This window comes from Raphanus sativus, chromosome 7 (assembly GCF_000801105.2).
Source record: "Raphanus sativus cultivar WK10039 chromosome 7, ASM80110v3, whole genome shotgun sequence".
Classification (NCBI taxonomy): domain Eukaryota; kingdom Viridiplantae; phylum Streptophyta; class Magnoliopsida; order Brassicales; family Brassicaceae; genus Raphanus; species Raphanus sativus.
The window spans coordinates 25,007,198-25,031,346 of NC_079517.1; the positions used below are offsets into that span (position 1 = coordinate 25,007,198).

Here is a 24,149-nt window from a genome sequence, read left to right on the forward strand (position 1 = left end):
GTCGCGACACATACATACAAACGGCCACACTTGGCCTATCATAAATTATAATCAAATGCATAGCAGTCGGTTAGAGATATTCCGAACGAAGAGTCGGGCTGGTCGACCTCCTCACCCCCGTCGCCTGCGTTTGAACCCTCGCCTACATCCGCCGTATCCTCCGAGACTTGGATAGGATTCCACAGTTCTCGAATTCTCCCTTCAATCGGAGGAACAAAGGATTCGGCGCTGGCACATATCCTCATCGAGCCATCCATCGTGGCAAGTTCGCCGGAAAGAGAGAAGTCCTCACGCTGCATCTTGCTGAGGGTACCGACCGAACCACGGCACTCGCGAAAATCACCTACAAAGTCCTGAGCCTCTTTGTACGCTTCGAACTCAGTAGAAAAAATTTCGGCCCTTCGGTTCATCTCGGCGGCAGCTCTTCTCCGTCCGCTCCTTTCCGCACGAGCGAGGGCTCGAGCCTGGACCTTGGCTTGCCGGCGATTTTGCTCCTCCACCTCCAACCGATACTTAGCAAATTCCCTTTCCGTTTCCTCCGCTTTGAAACGGGCCAGCCGGGCAGTGCGGAAACTCCCATCGATCGATGCATTCCACACTCTCACGGCCTGCAAAGAAGCCGAGGTCAAATAAAAAGAAAAGAGGAGTTACTCAAGTTTCAAAAACAAACCTCGTTGACCAAGCGAGCACCCTCCGCAGTCACCTTGTCCCTCTCCTCGTTGTCCAAAGACTCGTCACGGGAAAACGCCGGAGGGAGTTCGTCAAAGAAGTCACCCGGGGGAGGAACATCCCGATTCTCTGAGGTAAAGCCAGGATCATATCTCGGCGGCGCGCCATCTCCCGACGAAGTCTCGAAAGCGATCCCTTTATCCTTACGAGGTCTCCGCCTCTGCCTCAAAGGGGCAAAAACGTAGGACCTATCGTTCACGCAGGGACGTGTACCACCTCGCGATCGGTGAAGCGCGACCGCCCCTCGAATCCGGTCGAGAGTAAAGGAGTTCCAGGAACAAGGCCTCGACCTAAAAAGATCCCTCCTGACCGAAAGATCGGAAGGAACATGCGCGAGACACCTGTTCTCTAAAAAAAAAAAACAAACACGTTCGGTATTCGCCTTTCGGATTATAAGAGAGGGGATGCGACAATCTTACCTCGCTGGTACAACCAGTCTGTCGGGAATAGATGGAGAAAGCCTTCCTCGACAGACTCTCCGTCTATCCTCACAAAAAAGAAACGATCAACATAATCCTTGGCGTGCGAGGTGACTCCATTGATTACCGAAAAGTTGGTCCTCGCCTTCATGGAGTAAACTCCATTGATGCTCGTCGCCTTGGAGTTCCATAACCCTTCGAAATCGGCAGGGCTAAGGTCTATCCCTAACTCGTAACTCAAAATCACAACGCCGAGCCAGCTCTCCAAAGCTGACACATTCAGCTGGCTGATTGCGATTCCGAAACGGTCGAGGGCCTGAACAATGACCCAGGGATTGGGAACCACAGTCGACATTGCGTCAAGAACGCCTCGTAACAAGTAAAGTAACCTTCCGGAGGATGCTCCGAACTCTCATTCTCGCGGGGAATGCGAAACACAACTCCCTCCGGAACTCCATAAAACTCTCGAAGAGTTTCGAGATATTCGGGGGATACTTCGCTCGGTGAGTCAACTTCTCCACGCGCCCTCAGAGGTCGCCGGGGAATCGGGATCACGGGAAGGGGAGCATCAGTGCCAAAGACAGCGTCGCAGTACGCGTTCCTGTTGATCTCTGAAACCTCGGGCTTCGGATTTTCTTCCTCAGCGTGAAAACTATCCGAAGACGAGTGAGACTGCCTCCTCGAGGATTTCGATCTTGAAGTCATTCTTTTCTTAAAAAGTAGAGAGAGAATTTGCAAGAGAGAGATTAGCTTGAGATTCTTGGGTGAAGTAAGAATGGTAAAGAATTCACAAGTACTTATAGGCAAAAAAAATTTTACTATTCACCCCGACCTTCGACACGATTTCGTCTCCATTCTTTCCTCATGAACCATACCGCAAGCTAGGATCTCCAAACCCTACGATTCCTAGCTAGCTGGGGGGCTAACTGTTGGGGTCAAAATCGGTCAAGACGAAATCGATGTCCGAAAATCTCGGAAAAATATGAAAGATGTAAGAGCAACCTCGAGAGACCAATTGTTAATCGAGAAACCTCGGGAAAACATTAAAGTTCGAGATTAATCATCTCGAAATCAACAGCTAGATACATTCTCTACACAAGGAAAAACCTACGGAAAAACTAAAAACGCAGAAAAACGCACAAACCGAAGGAAACGAACAGCCGACCCCGGTCGTGGCCGTGGCCGCCGGGCGGCTAGCCCCGTGCTGGCCGTGGCCGCCGGCGGCTAGAGCCCGTGCTGGCCGTGGCCGCCGGGCGGCTAGCCCCGTGCTGGCCGTGGCCGCCGGCGGCTAGCGCCCGTGCTGGCCGTGGCCGCCGGGCTGCTAGCCCCGTGCTGGCCGTGGCCGCCGGCGGCTAGCGCCCGTGCTGGCCGTGGCCGCCGGGCGGCTAGCCCCGTGCTGGCCGTGGCCGCCGGCGGCTAGCGCCCGTGCTGGCCGTGGCCGCCGGGCGGCTAGCCCCGTGCTGGCCGTGGCCGCCGGCGGCTAGCGCCCGTGCTGGCCGTGGTCGCCGGGCGGCTAGCCCCGCTCTGGCTCGGGTCGTCGGACGGCTAGTCTTCGTGCGTAAACTCCGGGCCTCCGGGTCGCCAGAAATCTGTGTTCTGCGATTTTCCGAGTCCCGCAAACAAAACTCCTTCTTCTGCTCCAGGATTTCAAAGAACCCCTAAGACGTCAACGGATAGGAAGACCTCGTATAAAACGGTGATGGTTATCTTAAAACACCATTCACCACGGCAATGGATCGAAGATCTTCCGAAAGACTCGACATCTAAGTAGGAGCATCCTTTCAAAGAAATCGTAGAAAAAACAGCGGAAGTCCGGAAGACGGCCCGAAAGGGACCAAACCTGATCGGACGACCCATTTACGATTTTCTAAAAGGATAGATGCGACAGTTTACAATTATCTTCGCCAGACAAGATAAATGTTAAACTTCCGAAAAGATAAATGTCAACTTTCCGGAAAGATAAATGTCAACTTTCCTGATAAACGCGAAAGCCAACGAAAATGGAAAAGGTCCAGCCCGCGACAGACTCAGCCCATCAAGGATAGACCGTCATATGGGAGTATATAAGCAAAGCTAGGAGCAGAGGAAGGGGGATCCGAAATCAGAAGAAAGAAACCACTCCAGAGCAATTTAGAACTTAGGCGCTTATTTCCTTTTTAGCGAGCTGCGACTCAACTAGGTTAGATCTAGGTTTCGAGACTAGCGAGGATCGACAGCTCTTACAGCCGAGATCTCGACCTGTTGTCCAAACGCTCTCCGCAGATTCGGAAATAAGATTCTTTCTTTTTGCTCTATTTATTTTACGCATTTATTCTCGAATCAGACTTGTTTTAACTTTGTCGTGCGTGGCCCAGCAGATAGCCGGGATCCTCGGGGAAAACTAGGTCAACTTAGTTTTCCTACGTTTTAACTTAACTAAAATCGACAGTGCGAATTTCGGTTCCCACAACACGTCCATATATAACATTTGCAGTAAACAAGCTTTGTCAATTCTCCTCTGCTCCGAGAACTTCTCATCTAGGAGTGGTGTACAAAGTTCTGCAATATATCAAAGGTACTGTGGGTCAAGGACTTTTCTATTCAGCTTCCTCTGATCTACGCTTGAAAGGATTCGCCGATGCGGATTGGGCTGCTTGTGTGGACAGCCGTCGTTCTACAACTGGTTTCACCATGTTTGTAGGAGATTCTCTTATATCTTGGAGATCGAAGAAGCAGCCAACAGTATCACGTTCTTCTGCAGAAGCAGAGTACCGAGCTCTTGCGTTGGCTACATGTGAGATGATGTGGTTATGCATTCTGCTTCGCGAGTTACGTGTTTCTTCTGGGTCAGTACCTATCCTCTTCTCTGATAGTACTGCAGCAATTTATATTGCTACAAATCCTGTATTTCACGAACGGACGAAACATATTGAATTGGACTGCCATACCGTTCGTGAAAAGATCGACAATGGGTTGCTCAAGACTCTTCATGTTAGAACAGAGGATCAAGTTGCAGATATTCTCACTAAACCGTTATTTCCTCACCAGTTTTGAACATCTAAAGTCCAAGATGTGCATTCGTAATATCTTCTGCACATCTTGAGGGGGCTTATTGAATTGTGTATTTTGTATTTCGGTTATTTCCGGTTTCCTTTTGCCGGTTTAATCAGTTTTGGTTTAGTGTAAGTTCTGTATATAATCTGTACATTGTATGCAACTTGACGGAATGAGAAATATCTTCATAACAACCTTTCTCTCTCAAATATGCTTTTCTCATTCAGCTAATAAGTCAATGTAAAAGAAATGTAACTATTGAGTATTGGCCCACACAAATTTGTACAACTACGCGAACATACGGAAACTCCGGAAACTCTGACGAGACCCTTTTGCCTTTTACGTACTTATTTTTGTTAACGTAATATTGTAATTATATTATACTCCAACTTCAGTCGTCCTCTTATTTAAAACGCAATTTAGCACGTTCATATCATCACGATGATGATAATGAGAACATTAATAAAGAGGAAGACACTCAATAGTTACTTCATCATTTCCTCTCTGAACCAAACCCTAAACCTCAAGATGGGCTTCTTCACAAACAAAATCTCTCCTTTGTGATACTTCTTTTTGGTTTCCTCGCCATATCTAACGCTTGTGAATGTAGTGACCCTCCCAAACCATCGCCTCCACCACCGCACAATCCATGCCTCCCACCCTCACGCCACCACCACCACCACCACCAACCCCATGTCCCCCACCCCGTACATCAAGCCACCGCCACCTCCAACCCCTTCCCCCCCACCACCATACGTCAAGCCACCAACACCGGCAACCCCATCGCCCCCACCACCGTACGTCAAGCCACCACCACCGCCAACCCCATCGCCTCCACCACCGTACGTCAAGCCACCACCACCGCCAACCCCATCGCCTCTGTAGCATCCCTATCCCCCGGAGATCGACCGGGGTTATCGAAAGGGAGCTATAGACACGCGTATATCCTTATAGGCAATCCGCCGTGTCAGTTTCTGATCCCATGAGTCGACGATTGCATTGCTTTCTTTGAAATTCCGATCCACCCGTATCCATACACTTCTACTTACAGTCCTGCGCACAGGGAAATGGAAAGGGAGGGTCTGAGTATTGGGTTACTCAGTGAAGTGACTCTAGACCAGCCTGCCTGCAAGACACTCTACATTACTCAATGCGGGGACTAGGACTGACTAGCCACTACCATCAACAATGCATCGTAAAACATTTCAAACAACATTATTTCTAGCAACCTAGCTGTCAATCAATAGAGCGAACTCAGTCATTTCTACACAACACTCAATAATAGATAAGACCGACTCGACAACACAAACGACACAACTTCAAGAAAAAGACCTATGACCGTTTACGGATGTCCCTACGCGTTCCGGTCTATCCTGGGCGGCGCCTCTTCCGAGCATCCGTCCCGCCCAACTTTCTAAAGGCTACCCGGATTGCAGCACGTTGGCCCTCTTGCACTGTCTGCCCCCCGGCCATTCATAGCCTGACACAGCCACCTTTTTGGCTTGACTCGATCCTAAGGCGCCACTACACTTTCTTATTTATATCCCGCCCTCGCGCGGTTCCTTTCACATCACAACACACCCTAGACTCTAGACGCCCACCCGTTCTCAGTGGTCCAAACAGGACTACAAGCAAGGTTCATTGACACATCCACTTCCACGTTCACATACTCTTACTCAATCACTTACACTTAGCCTCTTACTCACACTCAAGACGCCACCCGTTCTCGGTGTCTCACACAATACACTTCACATAGATGATACCAAAAGACAACTCGCTAACATACAGGCATCTGTCACTTAACCCAAGAGTAACATGAACAACCATTAAACAAGATGCTAAGAGAAATCTCAATCATCACATGGGACCAAACAACACTCAAGCATTCATCATACAATAGCCACATCAACACAAGGCAGTCCATTAATGTCCCTTTTAATCAGTACGATAGTTCTTATGCATCATGGTTCATGCATCTAACAGCCTAGATCCATCATGAACTAACACCCTAACTTTCACACAAGAGCTGATCAACCCTAGATCCAACAAGATTAATATAAAGGACTTGAGAGAAACTGGGTTCGGATCACCTCACCTTAACTTAGATCTGGACACAAGAGCGAGTGAAGATGAGATCTGGACCACTCGATTGATCAGCTACACCACCACCACCACCACCGGCGATCACCACCACGACCACCACCAACACGCCGCCGGCAAGGAGAGAGAAAGAGAGAGATCGGACGCCGAGGAGAGAGAGAAGAAGAAGAGAGAGACGCGCGGAAGAGAGGAGAGAAGAGAGAGGAGAAAAGAGAAAGACGGCGGCGCAGGGATGAGAGCTCGACGGCTAGGGTTTCCAGTTCTCCGGGAATCTCTGCAGAGCTCCGCCTCGATTTGTGAATAGGACAAAAAGAAGGTGGCTGCAATCCTTTTTATAAGGATGGGGAGGAGAGACCTAGGTTTTCTAGCTAATCGGGCCGTAGAGAAGCCCGATCCCATGGGAAAAATATTGGGCCCGGGATAGGGATGTTACAATCTCCCCACTTACTGGAATTCGCCCCGAATTCCGCTCGTGTACTCCCAATACTTAACATCCTTTCCCCAATATTTTTCCAACGGTTTCTGCAATTCAAGCTAGCCCTTGGTGCGAACTCACTGCGACTTTATACTACTCCCAAGTCACTTCAGGCGGTACTACTTGCTTCGAGGTTTCATAGGTCTTCTTTGCTTTGCCTTGTTGTTCTCCCCCACTTCGATCAAGCATACCCAATCCCTAACACTCGTCCTTTCGTCCCCGATTTCTGTGTGACATCCACTCGTCCTTTGCCCGCTAGCGGTTTCATGGTGTTATCTGAGGCGCTTATTACTATCCTTACTCGGCCCCAATTGGTGATGTCGGCGTTGGTACCGCCAAAGACAATGGTTGAAAAACTGCTTGTAACCCAGAAACAAGATACTCTTCTTCTCTGTCCACCGTTTCAAGAATGGACAGCGGTTGTGCACGGTCTTCTGCTTTAGCACTGTAGAAGTCAAGCAGTGGAGTGTCTCTGTCCTGCCATCTCACAAACTCTCTTTTCCAGGTAGACAAAAATTTTCCTTTGGAAGCGCAACCAGTGGCTTAGCCTGAGGATACTTTGCAAGGAAGCTCTGCATGAAACTGATGATCATGAAGGTTTTCCAGAACCCGGAGCATGAGCCACGATGCAATCCCTCTGTGGTGGAGCACCGCCCACAACCTCAAATGAGCTACCCGATGAGGCTTCATCTTGCTAGCATGCGTTGGATGAGCAGGGAGCCCACCTATCATCCGCCCTTCTGCAGATAACTTAATCTCAAAATCTGAATCCCCAAACTTTTAATCTGAGATTCGGAAGCATATGATCTCGTGCTCCCTTTCGCTTTACTGAAGTTCACCTCAACAAGATCTAAGATGCTTTTGTCAATAACTCCGCAGACACGGCAACATAACCATGTCGTCCTTTAGTATGAAGGAGTGCGCACAGTCTTCCACTTCGTCGGTCTTTGATTCATTGCATGAAGTCTCTGCATCCTTGGAACACACTATCGACATGGCCCAATCATTCCAGGTATTACCAAGATCCTCGTCTGCTGCTTCAGACTCATTACCACTCTTAACATCCTCAACGCCCACATAGACACCCTTATGGTTGACCACACCATTTCCAGTGGCGAGGCCCTTTTCTCTTCTCGATTGTCCCACGCCGACGTCTCTGTCCAAGACCATACCGTTTTCTATAACAAGGAGGTTGCGTCTGCTACCTTGTCCCTCCACCAATGCAGTGATGGCACAAGACATCTCCCGTTCTTTCCCCAAAACAACCTACTCAAAAGCGGATTGCGGCGTCACAGGCACTACACCGCCTTGACTCTTCTGATGCTGCACCAGACTTGACTGAAACGGGTACTTGGGTTTCTAAACAGCATCTTCATCACATCGTCAGAATCAAGAATAACAATCTCCGTGGAAGGGACCACACAAAAAGCCTTCTTCGAACCATTATCATCCAAGTCAATCACACAATCCAAAGCCATCTGATTCTCCAAACTCTAAAGCTCTCCTTGTCCATCCTCTGCTGCTGTTGCTCCTGCTCCAAACACAGTATGCAAGTGACGGATACAACCAGATGCAACGCTTCACCCGCCCCATCCTCAGGTTAGCCAGCCCTTCCAATTCCTTAGTAACGCTCCCGAACTCACCACCGTCTAGAGCCTTGGCATGTTGCCGACCGCAAAGGGTTGAGAAAAGTCGGTGACTTTAGATGAGTTCCTGAACCGCTTCGCTTCGGAGGAGTCGAAAGAGAGTCCATCGTCATCAGGCTTCTTTTTGTGGTGACCTTTAGGGGGAGGTTGGAGAATCTCCATGAAGGAAACAGAAGTCACTAACTGAGATGATACCACGCCATGGTTACGATTCCTGCACTCGGACACGTCCTTTCTTCCCGGTTTCGATGATTCCGAACTAAACCCGAACTCCCGGAAATGAATTACACTCGTCCTACTCCTCCACCATTTATAATCCGAACTTTAACTTTTACTCGATAATCGTAAAACCAACGAATGAATTCAATAGATAAATGGAGTAGGACTACAATAGTTCAGAAAGCTCAAGGCATCTGCACACACGCGGACCGCCCATAAAAATAGAGAAACACCAAAGCCAGCAACAAATAAATAAATCTGCCAAATAAACTCGCATCCTACTCCCGAAAAAGGTTCTACTCGCTCAGCCAACCACCACGCGGAGAGTCTGATGGTCTCGGTTCCAGGACCCGTCGTGCCGCCGCCCGCCACCCTAGCCTTCGGGTTTCCGCTCTTCTTCCGGGGATGCTGATGCTCGACGGCGAACACCCTCCCTTTAATCTTATCCTCTGCAGCTATTGCTTGACTTGCCATCCTCCTCACAAGAGCAAACTCCAGAGGCTCTAGAGCTGCCCCGAGTTTGTCGCGAATCTCCCTGCGTAGTCCGGCCCTGAACAACCTACACCACTCCTCTGCAGGCTTGGGCTGACAATGCCTGGCGGTATCCAAAAACTCCCATAAGTAGTCCCTCACTTTGTTTGACTTCTGCGCGGCCTGAACCCGTACGTCGCAGTCGCAATCGTCCCGATCTGAAGAAGGCTTCTGTGGACGCCCCCGTTTCTTCTTGGGTGCTTCCCCACCAGTTGCCTTGGGGTTCCCATCACCCTCCTTCGGTTTCCCGGGCCCATGTTTCTTGGCTTCAATCTCCCCTTCTGCTTCGATCGTTAATCCAGCCATTCGCTGCACCAAGGCGAACTCCAGAGGTTCTAAGACACCCTTCACCTTGTCCTGAATCTTCTTACGCAGTCCTCGCTTGTACCATTTGCACCACATTTCTGCGCTCTTCGGCTTACACAGTTTGGCTTGCTTGATGAAGTCCACAGTATAGCCAGCAACAGATCGATCCTCCTGCTTATTCCGTAATAGTGTCTTGCACCGGCATTTCCCTGCGATGGATCTCTGATGTTAGGAGTTTTGAGGCTCCTAAGTCAAATGATAGTATAGTGGTAGTAAGTTGTCGAACCAGTTCTGAGGGACTCAAAGCAGTGAGAATGCAAGTATTTGCCTAATCTAAGTGCAACCAGTGATTTGATGATTTCTAAACTAATGATTAAAGCTAATGCAAAGCAATAAAAATGATACTTTTAAGCTATTGGAAAGGAGAACTCATGGGTATAGGGATTTCAGACCTTGGGTGATCAAGTTTCGAACTAAGGATGACAAATGAATCAATCAAACTATTAACATTAAGCCTAGACACAATTCTAAGCAAGCTCTATGTCTAGATGAATGCTCATTTGCTAACATGTCTCAAACATCAAATGTCTTTGGTTGAATAACATGCAAGCAATCATTACTAACAAGTCTATTAGCTATCTTAGCATCTTTAACAACAAATCTCTTTGGCAAAGTACACTAAAAGCCTAGGAGAGTTGACTCAGGCATTTCATCAAACACCTGTCGGGTGAGAAATGCCTAGAGATCACCCTTTGAGTGGCCTACTCAAATGATGCATTAAGATCACTCTACTATGCAAGGAACAAGAATGATCTACACTAAAACATCCTAGAACTAGCCTAATCACCCTTAATCTCCCTAACCCATGAATTCAAAAGGTGATTACTCACTAATCCCCATGATTCCTCTTAAACCCATGATGGATTTCAGATGAATCATATAGAGAAATAGAAGAGAAATCACAAGAACAATCACAAATCAAGCCAAAAAGAAATCTTTTTCTTAAGAGAGTTTGTGTTCTTCAATACATCAAAGATAGATTGCCAAATGGTGGCTACATAGTACTTAAACATTAGGTTTTCCAAGTGCAAAAACGTGCACAACAATTGCAAAAAGGTCCTTGAAAAATAATAAAATCGTGCAGCAAATAACGTGGAGCGACCTCAGAGGGTCACTCCAGGAGGTCGCTCTGGGGTTGGGAGCGACCTTGGGGGGTCGCTCTGAGAGGTCGCTCCAGCCTCCATTTTTGTGTCTCCGGGCGATGAAAACGCGAGCGACTTAGGTGGATCGCTCTGGTTGGTCGCTCTGGTTGGGAGCTACCTTAGGGGGTCGCTCCGGAAGGTCACTCTGCGGTTCTCGACCAGGATGGATATGCCTCTAGTAAATTGATCGTAACTTCTCCATTACATCTCCAAATGACTTGAAACCACTTCCATTAGAAAGCTAACTCAATTTCCTGTGTCTCCACAAAATCTTAGCAACAGAAGATTTCTCTAAGGCCTCCATCCATGCTCATCTTTCACCCCCTTTTTGATCACTTTGCTTCCAAATGTCTCTAAGAACTCCATGTGGTGTTCCAATACCTGATAGAGATATATGTATGCCAAATGCAACCTAAACATGTCTAAATCCTAATCTATATGATGCAAATGCTTATGAATGAATGGTTAAAACGATGCAAATATGCAAGACATCAACTCCCCCACACTAGTCCTTTACTTGTCCACAAGTAAACTTTCAAGAACCAAGGAGAAGAGGTTTGAAGGTGGGGACTCATAACCAAAAGAAACTCTTCTTAGTTCTCAACCTAACAACCTTGCATAATCATACCAAATAGCAAGAGCAAAGATTTTATCCATCTCTAACTTCTCTAGGCCTATCTCAGCTCATTTGATCTCTACACTCATTAATCATGCATCTACAAACCACAAATCCACCATCTCTCTAACATTCAGGAAGCAAACTCAATAGACATCTCACAAATGGTCAACTGGTCCAAGTCATTTGGTTTGGTAAGACAAAGGCTTTAATGCAAGTGAAATCAGAGGTTCAAAATAATCTTTTAAGGTGGTTTTCTCTCAAAACACAGTAGCTTTGACATTACACATAATATATCTAAGAAAGGGATCAACTCATGCATACAATGCTCAATCTCCATTGTTCTACCCTTTCCCAAACACACAAGATATTCAATTATTCCTCAATGTCAAACCCAACTCACATCTCTCACCAAAAGATCCCAAGAACATTCTTCACATCAGACTCTTTCTTTTTGAAATCAATAAGGGATTTTCACAATTTTAAAACAAATCTCAGCTCCTAACAACTTTGCTAGCCCCCTTTTTATTCTCTTTTTTTTTTTATTTTTTTTTATATTTTTTTTTAATATTTGGGGGCCAAGACTTTTCACAATAAGAGCTAGACATTTCTCCACTTATCCCATAAAGACAAATCATTTAAGCACAAAGAGTCAAACCTTTCATATTCCCAAATCACAATCACAACACTCACCCCCTTCCTATAGCTAGACAATAGAGTGACTAATCTAGCAAGAATGGAGACTAAGCATTGTCGTTCCCAATACTCTCAACATTATGCACATGTAAAGCTTTCCAAAGAGGCCTCACTCAACAAATAATGATGGTTTAAAAAGGAGGTATGGGTTTTGGGAGTGGAGTACCACTTGAGTTTGTCAAGAAGATTGGTAAAAAGGATGGGACAACTCAAGTGTGTATATCCATGACTTAGTACACAAGAGACCATATGCAAGAGACATTAAAACAGGAGCTTGCTTCAAAGAGAGAGTATCAACAGTCAAATGAGTTTCAAGAGGAGCATTCAAGGCGCGAAGTTTACAAGCTTTCCAAAGGGTGCTCAAGCTACTTGTCATGATTACAAAGGTCAACAAATTCAGTACTTAGCATGAGCTCTTTACAAGGTTGAAATCCCCCTAATGCATGAATGCAACCTATATGCTTCTAGACTCAATCCTAAAAATGCAAATGATGCAACTAAATGATTCTTTTTGTGTTTTTCAATTTTTTTTTTTTTTTTTATGCAAATAAGAATGTAATATGCAATGCATGAGACTCAAAATCATGAAAACAAACATGATCAAATACTTGGTACCTCCCCCACACTTAAATCACACAGTCTCTGTGTGAGTGAGGTACCCAATGGAATTCTAAAATGTAAAGAAAAACTGGGAGAAGGGAGGTTTCCAGTTACCTGAGACGGGAGCGATGTGGAAGGGTCGCTGCGGCAGGTCGCTCCCAGCTGGAGCGACCTCGTGACGTCGCTGCGGAGACCTCGCTCCACGGTCAGTTTCTGTGTTTCCACTCGCGTGTGACGCGAGCGACCTCGGCATCTCGCTCTAGACATGTCGCTCCCAGGTGGAGCGACCTAGAGGTGTCGCTGCGATGAGATCGCTCTGGTGTCCGACTTTCTGCTCAATACCTGCACACAACTTCACTCTCCCATTGTTTTATGCAATAAAATGATAATGCAAATACTAATGCAATATATACAAGGATACTCATGGGACTTCCTCCCAAGTGAGCTTGTTTTAAGTCTCTAGCTTGACTTTGCCTCCTTTGGATCAGGCTGGAATAGGTGCAGAAAGTGGAGTTGACACCCCATCTTCCTCAGGTGGTAGCTCATCAAAGTGATCATCAGCAGGAGGAGGATTCATCTCTTCAATGGTGAAGGCTTGTCCAAATACAGTGGGGTTCCTCATTTTCTCCTTGATGTCAAAGTGGAGGATGTTCTCCTTGCCCAAATGGAGGTCAATCTTCCCTTCTTTCACATTCACAATAGCTCCTGCAGTAGCTAAGAATGGCCTTCCAAGAATCAATGGGTCTTGAGCCTCCTCACCCATCTCAAGCACCACAAAGTCTGTAGGTATCTCATACCTTCCAATCTTCACAGGGAGGTTCTCTAGGATACCCACAGGGTACTTCACTGAACGATCAGCCAACACCAGAGAGAGTCTACACTTCTTGTACTGAGTGAATCCAAGCTTCTTTGCCACAGACAAAGGCATCAAGCTGACACTAGCTCCTAAATCGCAGAGGCATTTCTCAAATACCATAGGTCCAAGAGCACAAGGGAGTGTGAAGCATCCTGGATCCTCTAGCTTCTCTGGAGCATCAAGCCTCTGAATGATGGCATTGCACTCATGACTCAGAACCATCATGCCCTCCATCTCCTTCTTCTTAGCAGCTACAACATCTTTCAGGAGTTTGCTGTATTGAGGAATCAGCATGAAAGCATCAATGATGGGCATTGTAACCTGAGCTTCACTCATCTGCTTCTCAAACAAAGCCTTGTACTTCTGTAGCAGCTGCTTCTTGAATCTACCAGGGAATGGAAGCTTTGGTTCATAGGGAGGGGGGACAGGAGAGCTCTCACTTGCTGGAGCAGCAGATTCACCATCTTTTGTTGTTTTCTTCTCTTCTCCAACCTTTCCTTTACCCTTGGCTTTCACAATCTTCTCCAAGATCTCAGCATCTGTCTTCTCATCAACAATGACCACTTCATCATCTAGGTTGATGGCCACCTCCTCACCTTGTTTCTCAGCATCCTTGGTGAGGGTTACAGGAGTCAACTGCTTACCACTCCTAAGTGTGACAGCTTTTGCTTCTTTGGGGTTTTGATCTGACTTTCCAGGTAGAGATCCTTGCTGGCGGTTCTGGTGGGAGCTCATGGAAGCAAACTGATTCTCCAAATTCTTGACAGAAGAAGCAAGGTGGGAGAATTTGTTGTTGAGCTCATTGTAGCTCCCATCAATCTTGGAGTGAAGGTTCTTCAGCTCATAGCCCACATGCTTCTCACTTCTAGTCTGAGACTCCAAGATCTGTTTCAGTAAGGCATCAGTGCTGCTCTGTTGAGGGGCAGAGGAGCTAGGAGAGGAGTTTTGCTGAGGCTGATAGTTGCTCTGCTGGTTGTTTCGAGGCTGATAACCACTCTGCTGGTTGTTTGAATAGGGCTTCTGTTGGTAGTTGTTGTACTGAAAGTTGGGTTCCTTCTTGTACCAGCTACCATTACTGTTGATGAAACACAATTCTTCTTGCCCTTCCAAACCCTCAACCTCATTGACAGCAGCTGGTATCTCGTGCTGTGGGTTACCAACAAAGTTCATCTGAGCTTGAGAAGCTTTATCAGCAATGAGGATGTCAATCTTATCCTGCAAAGCCTTTATCTCTTTTCTTGTCTGCTTGTCTGCTGACCTATCAGCTCTGTCATGATCCCCACTGTAGACAGCATCACTCTTGACCATGTTTTCAACAAGTTTCCCTGCCTCTTCTTCTGTTCTGTCCAAGAAGTTCCCATTACTTGCAGTATCTAATCTTGCTCTGTACTCAGGTAAGGCACCTCTGTAGAATGTGCTAAGCAAGCTTCCCTTGTTGAAACCATGGTGTGGGCATTGAGCTAGGTAGCCATTGAACCTTTCCCATGCTTCACTGAATCCTTCCAAGTTCTTCTGCTTGAATCCGGATATCTCATTCCTGTAGTCAGCTGTCTTGGAAGTAGAGAAGAATTTCTCTAGGAAAGCTTTCTTGCAGTCATCCCAAGTGGTGATGGAGCTGCTTGGCAGAGACTTCTCCCACTGACGTGCCTTATCCCCCAAAGAGAAAGGGAAAAGCTTGAGCTTGAAAGCATCCTCTGATACACCATTGGTTTTGGAGAGACCACAGTATCTATCAAAACTGTCCAAGTGGTCGAATGGATTCTCTGCAGCCAGGCCATGAAACTTGTTGTTCTCAATCTGGTTCAGCAATCCTGACTTGATCTCAAAGTTGTTTGCTGCCACAGCTGGTGCTCTGATTCCTAACAGGTGGCCATGGTTAGTTGGGCGGTCATAGGCACCAATAGGTCGAGCTGGTGGGGCGTTGCCATCGCCATTCGCTTGTGGGTCAGCCATTTCAATGTTCGGATCCTGTATGTGAGCCTGTTGCTCCTCTTCTCTCCTTTTTCTAGCACACTCCCTCTCTAAAGCTCGGATGTCTGCTGCTCTTGGAACTAGGTTTGTTGGACCCCTGCTCCTCAAGTTCATACACCTGAAAATCACAAAGAGTGAAGAAGAGAATCAGTAACTTACAAAAATAAAAATGACTTAGTCTCAAGCAAATGACTAAATCTCAATGTTCAAATCAAACTCAGAATTTGGCAACGGCGCCAATTTGATGCTAGGAGTTTTGAGGCTCCTAAGTCAAATGATAGTATAGTGGTAGTAAGTTGTCGAACCAGTTCTGAGGGACTCAAAGCAGTGAGAATGCAAGTATTTGCCTAATCTAAGTGCAACCAGTGATTTGATGATTTCTAAACTAATGATTAAAGCTAATGCAAAGCAATAAAAATGATACTTTTAAGCTATTGGGAAGGAGAACTCATGGGTATAGGGATTTCAGACCTTGGGTGATCAAGTTTCGAACTAAGGATGACAAATGAATCAATCAAACTATTAACATTAAGCCTAGACACAATTCTAAGCAAGCTCTATGTCTAGATGAATGCTCATTTGCTAACATGTCTCAAACATCAAATGTCTTTGGTTGAATAACATGCAAGCAATCATTACTAACAAGTCTATTAGCTATCTTAGCATCTTTAACAACAAATCTCTTTGGCAAAGTACACTAAAAGCCTAGGAGAGTTGACTCAGGCATTTCATCAAACACCTGTCGGGTGAGAAATGCCTAGAGATCACCCTTTGAGTGGCCTACTCAAATGATGCATTAAGATCACTCTACTATGCAAGGAACAAGAATGATCTACACTAAAACATCCTAGAACTAGCCTAATCACCCTTAATCTCCCTAACCCATGAATTCAAAAGGTGATTACTCACTAATCCCCATGATTCCTCTTAAACCCATTATGGATTTCAGATGAATCATATAGAGAAATAGAAGAGAAATCACAAGAACAATCACAAATCAAGCCAAAAAGAAATCTTTTTCTTAAGAGAGTTTGTGTTCTTCAATACATCAAAGATAGATTGCCAAATGGTGGCTACATAGTACTTAAGCATTAGGTTTTCCAAGTGCAAAAACGTGCACAACAATTGCAAAAAGGTCCTTGAAAAATAATAAAATCGTGCAGCAAATAACGTGGAGCGACCTCAGAGGGTCACTCCAGGAGGTCGCTCTGGGGTTGGAGCGACCTTGGGGGGTCGCTCTGAGAGGTCGCTCCAGCCTCCATTTTTGTGTCTCCGGGCGATGAAAACGCGAGCGACTTAGGTGGGTCGCTCTGGTTGGTCGCTCTAGTTGGGAGCTACCTTAGGGGGTCGCTCCGGAAGGTCACTCTGCGGTTCTCGACCAGGATGGATATGCCTCTAGTAAATTGATCGTAACTTCTCCATTACATCTCCAAATGACTTGAAACCACTTCCATTAGAAAGCTAACTCAATTTCCCGTCTCTCCACAAAATCTTAGCAACAGAAGATTTCTCTAAGGCCTCCATCCATGCTCATCTTTCACCCCCTTTTTGATCACTTTGCTTCCAAATGTCTCTAAGAACTCCATGTGGTGTTCCAATACCTGATAGAGACATATGTATGCCAAATGCAACCTAAACATGTCTAAATCCTAATCTATAGGATGCAAATTCTTATGAATGAATGGTTAAAACGATGCAAATATGCAAGACATCAATCTCGGAGGCTCTCGGGCCACCCCTGACACCTTGCTTAGCCGGCCCCGCTTCCTCGGAAGGTCCTCATCGAGAGCGAGTTGGAACGTAGCACAACCCTGGAGTACACGCTCCTCCATAACCTTCTTCAGAAAGTGTGGCATCGTCACTATGCGTCCCACAGTCTGCTCGTAAGGATACCCGAATGGAAACTCTCTGAACTGTTCCTCTGGATCTGGAAACGTAGGCAGCACCCAGTTGCCCTCTGCGTTACGGTGTCGCTTCCGGGCGTGCTCCCGAGTGCCCACCGGCCCGTAGTGCAAACGCGGCATCCTCCACTCGTAGTGATCAAGCGGAAACATCTGCAGTCAAAGGGAACGATCAGAACCATAATAGAAGCATAGATACAAGGGGTGGTTTTTGAAAAAACGTCACACGATTTCCTCAAACATCAAAACTTTCACAAATTCTTTTCTTTTAAAACAAGGTTTTGGAAAACTTTGGAAATGCCGACCCCTTAGGATAGCACTAAGGAGTCTTAACCCCCGCTCTGATACCAGTTGATACAAGTCTATTAGCTATCTTAGCATCTTTAACAACAAATCTCTTTGGCAAAGTACACTAAAAGCCTAGGAGAGTTGACTCAGGCATTTCATCAAACACCTGTCGGGTGAGAAATGCCTAGAGATCACCCTTTGAGTGGCCTACTCAAATGATGCATTAAGATCACTCTACTATGCAAGGAACAAGAATGATCTACACTAAAACATCCTAGAACTAGCCTAATCACCCTTAATCTCCCTAACCCATGAATTCAAAAGGTGATTACTCACTAATCCCCATGATTCCTCTTAAACCCATTATGGATTTCAGATGAATCATATAGAGAAATAGAAGAGAAATCACAAGAACAATCACAAATCAAGCCAAAAAGAAATCTTTTTCTTAAGAGAGTTTGTGTTCTTCAATACATCAAAGATAGATTGCCAAATGGTGGCTACATAGTACTTAAGCATTAGGTTTTCCAAGTGCAAAAACGTGCACAACAATTGCAAAAAGGTCCTTGAAAAATAATAAAATCGTGCAGCAAATAACGTGGAGCGACCTCAGAGGGTCACTCCAGGAGGTCGCTCTGGGGTTGGGAGCGACCTTGGGGGGTCGCTCTGAGAGGTCGCTCCAGCCTCCATTTTTGTGTCTCCGGGCGATGAAAACGCGAGCGACTTAGGTGGGTCGCTCTGGTTGGTCGCTCTAGTTGGGAGCTACCTTAGGGGGTCGCTCCGGAAGGTCACTCTGCGGTTCTCGACCAGGATGGATATGCCTCTAGTAAATTGATCGTAACTTCTCCATTACATCTCCAAATGACTTGAAACCACTTCCATTAGAAAGCTAACTCAATTTCCCGTCTCTCCACAAAATCTTAGCAACAGAAGATTTCTCTAAGGCCTCCATCCATGCTCATCTTTCACCCCCTTTTTGATCACTTTGCTTCCAAATGTCTCTAAGAACTCCATGTGGTGTTCCAATACCTGATAGAGACATATGTATGCCAAATGCAACCTAAACATGTCTAAATCCTAATCTATAGGATGCAAATTCTTATGAATGAATGGTTAAAACGATGCAAATATGCAAGACATCAATCTCGGAGGCTCTCGGGCCACCCCTGACACCTTGCTTAGCCGGCCCCGCTTCCTCGGAAGGTCCTCATCGAGAGCGAGTTGGAACGTAGCACAACCCTGGAGTACACGCTCCTCCATAACCTTCTTCAGAAAGTGTGGCATCGTCACTATGCGTCCCACAGTCTGCTCGTAAGGATACCCGAATGGAAACTCTCTGAACTGTTCCTCTGGATCTGGAAACGTAGGCAGCACCCAGTTGCCCTCTGCGTTACGGTGTCGCTTCCGGGCGTGCTCCCGAGTGCCCACCGGCCCGTAGTGCAAACGCGGCATCCTCCACTCGTAGTGATCAAGCGGAAACATCCTGCAGTCAAAGGGAACGATCAGAACCATAATAGAAGCATAGATACAAGGGGTGGTTTTTGAAAAACGTCACACGATTTCCTCAAACATCAAAACTTTCACAAATTCTTTTCTTTTAAAACAAGGTTTTGGAAAACTTTGGAAATGCCGACCCCTTAGGATAGCACTAAGGAGTCTTAACCCCCGCTCTGATACCAGTTGTAGCATCCCTATCCCCCGGGGATCGACCGGGGTTATCGAAAGGGAGCTATAGACACGCGTATACCCTTATAGGCAACCCGCCGTGTCAGTTTCTGGTCCCATGAGTCGACGATTGCATTGCTTTCTTTGAAGTTCCGATCCACCCGTATCCATACACTTCTACTTACAGTCCTGCGCACAGGGAAATGGAAAGGGAGGGTCTGAGTATTGGGTTACTCAGTGAAGTGACTCTAGACCAGCCTGCCCGCAAGACACTCTACATTACTCAATGCGGGGACCAGGACTGACTAGCCACTACCATCAACAATGCATCGTAAAACATTTCAAACAACATTATTTCTAGCAACCTAGCTGTCAATCAATAGAGCGAACTCAGTCATTTCTACACAACACTCAATAATAGATAAGACCGACTCGACAACACAAACGACACAACTTCAAGAAAAAGACCTATGACCGTTTACGGATGTCCCTACGCGTTCCGGTCTATCCTGGGCGGCGCCTCTTCCGAGCATCAGTCCCGCCCAGCTTCCTAAAGGCTACCCGGATTACAGCACGTTGGCCCTCTTGCACTGTCTGCCCCCCGGCCATTCATAGCCTGACACAGCCACCTTTTTGGCTTGACTCGATCCTAAGGCGCCACTACACTTTCTTATTTATATCCCGCCCTCGCGCGGTTCCTTTCACATCACAACACACCCTAGACTCTAGACGCCCACCCGTTCTCGGTGGTCCAAACATGACTACAAGCAAGGTTCATTGACAAATCCACTTCCACGTTCACATACTCTTACTCAATCACTTACACTTAGCCTCTTACTCACACTCAAGACGCCACCCGTTCTCGGTGTCTCACACAATACACTTCACATAGATGATACCAAAAGACAACTCGCTAACATACAGGCATCCGTCACTTAACCCAAGAGTAACATGAACAACCATTAAACAAGATGCTAAGAGAAATCTCAATCATAATATGGGACCAAACAACACTCAAGCATTCATCATACAATAGCCACATCAACACAAGGCAGTCCATTAATGTCCCTTTTAATCAGTACGATAGTTCTTATGCATCATGGTTCATGCATCTAACAGCCTAGATCCATCATGAACTAACACCCTAACTTTCACACAAGAGCTGATCAACCCTAGATCCAACAAGATTAATATAAAGGACTTGAGAGAAACTGGGTTCGGATCACCTCACCTTAACTTAGATCTGGACACAAGAGCGAGTGAAGATGAGATCTGAACCACCCTATTGATCAGCTACACCACCACCACCACCACCGGCGATCACCACCACGACCACCACCAACACGCCGCCGGCAAGGAGAGAGAGAGAGAGAGAGAGATCGGACGCCGAGGAGAGAGAGAAGAAGAAGAGAGAGACGCGCGGAAGAGAGGAGAGAAGAGAGAGGAGAAAAGAGAAAGACAGCGGCGCATGGAGGAGAGCTCGACGGCCAGGGTTTCCAGTTCTCCGGGAATCTCTGCAGAGCTCCGCCTCGATTTGTGAATAGGACAAAAAGATAACTCTTACAATATAGGCTAAGATAACTTCCTAAACCTACTAAAGATAACTCTTACAATATTTCCTAATCCCATTACATAATAGACTTTCATAACAACATTAGGATTAGGATAGCTTATATCTTAAGCTAATCTTTCAAGCTTATCAACATTCTCCCTCTTAAGCTTGACATCTTCTTCACATACCACTTGCACTCCTATCAACTCTCTTAACTCCTTGAACCGAACTCGATTAAGAGACTTGGTGAGAATGTCGGCTCTCTGCTCATTGCCTGAGACATACTCCACTTCTATTTGCTCGTTTTCAATGCATTCTCTAATAAAATGAAATCTTCGGTGGATGTGCTTACTTCGACCATGGAACACCGGATTTTTAGATAAGGCAATTGCGGATTTGTTGTCTACTCGTAAGACAACCTTCGTGCATTCATCTCCCATAACCTCACTTAAGAGTTCTTGGAGCCAGATAGCCTGTTTAGAAGCTTCAGTAGCAGCCATAAATTCTGCTTCACAAGAACTCAACGCCACAATCTCTTGCTTCTGAGAACACCACGTTATAGGGCTATTTCCGAAATAAAAAATGTGCCATGTTGTACTCTTGCCATCATCAATATCCACGTTATGAGAACTATCACTGAAACCAATCAGTTTTTGTTCTTTTTGTTTCGTAAAATATAGACCAAGAGAAGTAGACCCTTTCAAGTATCTCAATACCACTTTAAGTGCGGCTCCATGAGACTCTTTAGGCTCTTTCATGTATCTACTCAATACTCCCACTTCATATGATAGATCTGGCCTCGTGTGTAGCAGATATCTGAGACAACCGATGGTTCTTCTATACTCTGTTTCATCAATATTTTTCTCCTTTGGTGACTTTCCAAGCTTCGTGTTAACTTCCATCGGTATGAGAGCAGAGTTGCAGTCTTGCATTCCAACTTCTTCGAGTATCTTCCTAGCATAGCTATCTTGAGACAGCATAATACCTTCGTTTGTTTGACAAACCTCAATGCCTAGATAGTACGTTAGTCTTCCGAGGTCACTCATCTCGAACTTTAGTGCCATCTCATTCTTAAACACCTTGATCAAACGCATTGACGAACCTGTAACTAGTAAATCATCGACATAGACACATACAAGTAGAAGATCATTCTTCTCTTGTTTTCGGTAAAGCGATGGCTCCTTGTAGCAACGAGTAAAACCGAGGTCGTGAAGGATTCGGTTCAACTTAACATTCCATGCTCTCGGAGCTTGTTTAAGACCATACAAAGTTTTATGTAGTTTGTAAACCATATGTTCTTTTCCTTTGACCTCAAAGCCTTCGGGCTGTGAAACGTACACTTCTTCCCTCAGTTCTCCATGTAATAAAGCAGTTTTCACATCGAGATGATGAATCTCCCATTCTCTTGATGCAGCAATAGCAATAATCAAACGAATTGTCTCGATACGAGCTACCGGTGCGAAGACTTCATCATAATCAATACCGTGTTTTTGAACATATCCTTTAGCTACTAGACGTGCTTTGAACTTGCTTATGCTTCCATCGGCATTCCTCTTAACCTTGAACACCCACTTAAGTCCAATGGCTTTAAATCCCTTCGGCAGATCAACTAGCTCCCATGTTCTGTTTTTTCGATTGACTTTAGCTCCTCTATGCATGCATCTATCCACACTTTGTGTCTCTTTGCTTCGCTATAGTCCCATGGTTCATTGTTAATGACCATGAGTAGTATCTCACTCTCCACTTCCGCTATTAAGACATAATCCTCCAAATAAGTGGGCTTTGTGCTTACTCGGCTTAATCTTCTCACGTTAGCTTGCTCTGTTTCAGAAACAGAGTCGTCTTCTTCGTCAAGAACAGAGTTGTCTTCTTCGTCATCCAAAGCTTCCACCTCGACCACTTCATTCTCTCTTTCATCTCTTGTTTGATCATAAATACCCTTTACTGGTATTAAGTCAAACGAACTCTGTTCTGGTCTTGCGTTATCTTTATTGTTCCAACTCCATCGTTTTTCTTCGTCGAATTGTACATCACGACTCACAACTATTTTTCTGGTTAAAGGATCCAATAACCGGTACGCTTTAGAACCGGGTTCGGTTCCTAAATGTACAAGGATCCTTGATCGGTCATCAAGCTTCTTTCTTCCAGCCACCTCTGTTCTTGCATAACAGACACAACCAAATACCTTAAGATGAGAAACATTCGGTTTCTTGTTTCTTAATGTTTCGTATGGAGTCTGCTCGTGCAAAGATCTAGTTGCAATCCGGTTGATCAAATATGTAGCGTGTCTAACAGCTTCTCCCCAAAACTCATTAGGTACTCCCATGTGTTTCAGAAGGCTTCTTGTCATCTCGAGCAGAGTACGATTTCGTCGTTCAACAACTCCGTTTTGTTGTGGAGAGTATGGCGCTGTCGTGTGTCTGTTAATCCCATGTTTCTTACAGTAGCTATCAAACTCGTGAGAACAGAATTCACCTCCTCTGTCTGATCGAAAAACATTTATTTTCATTTGAGTTTCTCGTTCTGCAGTTTCCTTGAAAGCTTTAAACTTCATAAAGGCTTCACTTTTCTCTGTGAGCAATACGGTCCACATGTATCTAGAGAAGTCGTCGATTAGTACGAACACGTATCGTTTCTGTCCTGCAGTCCGAGGAGTAATAGGGCCACATAGATCACCGTGCACTAGTTCAAGGTGTCTTGTTGCTCTAAAGGAGGTAGCCTGAGGAAAAGGTTTCCTTGATTGCTTCCCAAGCAAACACGACACACAAGTCTCATGTTTTACTGTTATATTCGGTATTCCAGTGACCAACTCTTTACTTATCATTTTCTTCATCGTTTCAGAGTTAACATGACCCATTCTAGCATGCCATCTTGACGATTCACTAGATGTTTCAGCATGTAAGCAGTCAATCGTATCAGTCTGCAACACAACTTTGTAGAGTCGGTTCTTAGCTCTTGCCGTCTTGATGATCAATGCTCCTTTCTTATCCAGTAAAGTCAATACATCATCCTTCATCCTTATCTCGCACCCACTCTCGGTAGCTTGGCCTAAGCTAACAATGTTGTTTCTCAAACCAGGTATGTAATACACATTAGTCAGAGTTTTCTTCTCGCCATTAGTTAAGATAAACTTAACTGATCCTTTTCCTTTTATATCGATTCGAGAGTCATCCCCAAAGCGCACTACTCCTGTGATATTGTCATCCAATAAGTGAAACAACTTTCGATTTCCACTCATGTGGTTACTAGCTCCGTTGTCAAGGTACCACACGTTTTCCATATCTTCTTCGTTCTCGAACACACTCGGTTTCACCTTCTTTTCGTTCAAGTATACTAGCTCATGC

General features: G+C 45.7%; 1 non-coding gene and 1 pseudogene across 1 annotated transcript; one reads left to right on the top strand and one right to left on the bottom strand.

Moving 5' to 3' along the window:
* Positions 1-4,843: 4,843 nt before the first annotated feature.
* LOC108834934 (protein CHROMATIN REMODELING 35-like) lies at positions 4,844-8,830 on the bottom strand (annotated as a pseudogene).
* Positions 8,831-14,866: 6,036 nt separating this feature from the next.
* Positions 14,867-14,974, top strand: LOC130498153 (small nucleolar RNA R71). Its single transcript, XR_008937075.1, has one exon. It is a non-coding gene; the product is annotated as a small nucleolar RNA R71 (small nucleolar RNA).
* The last annotated feature ends 9,175 nt before the right edge of the window (positions 14,975-24,149 follow it).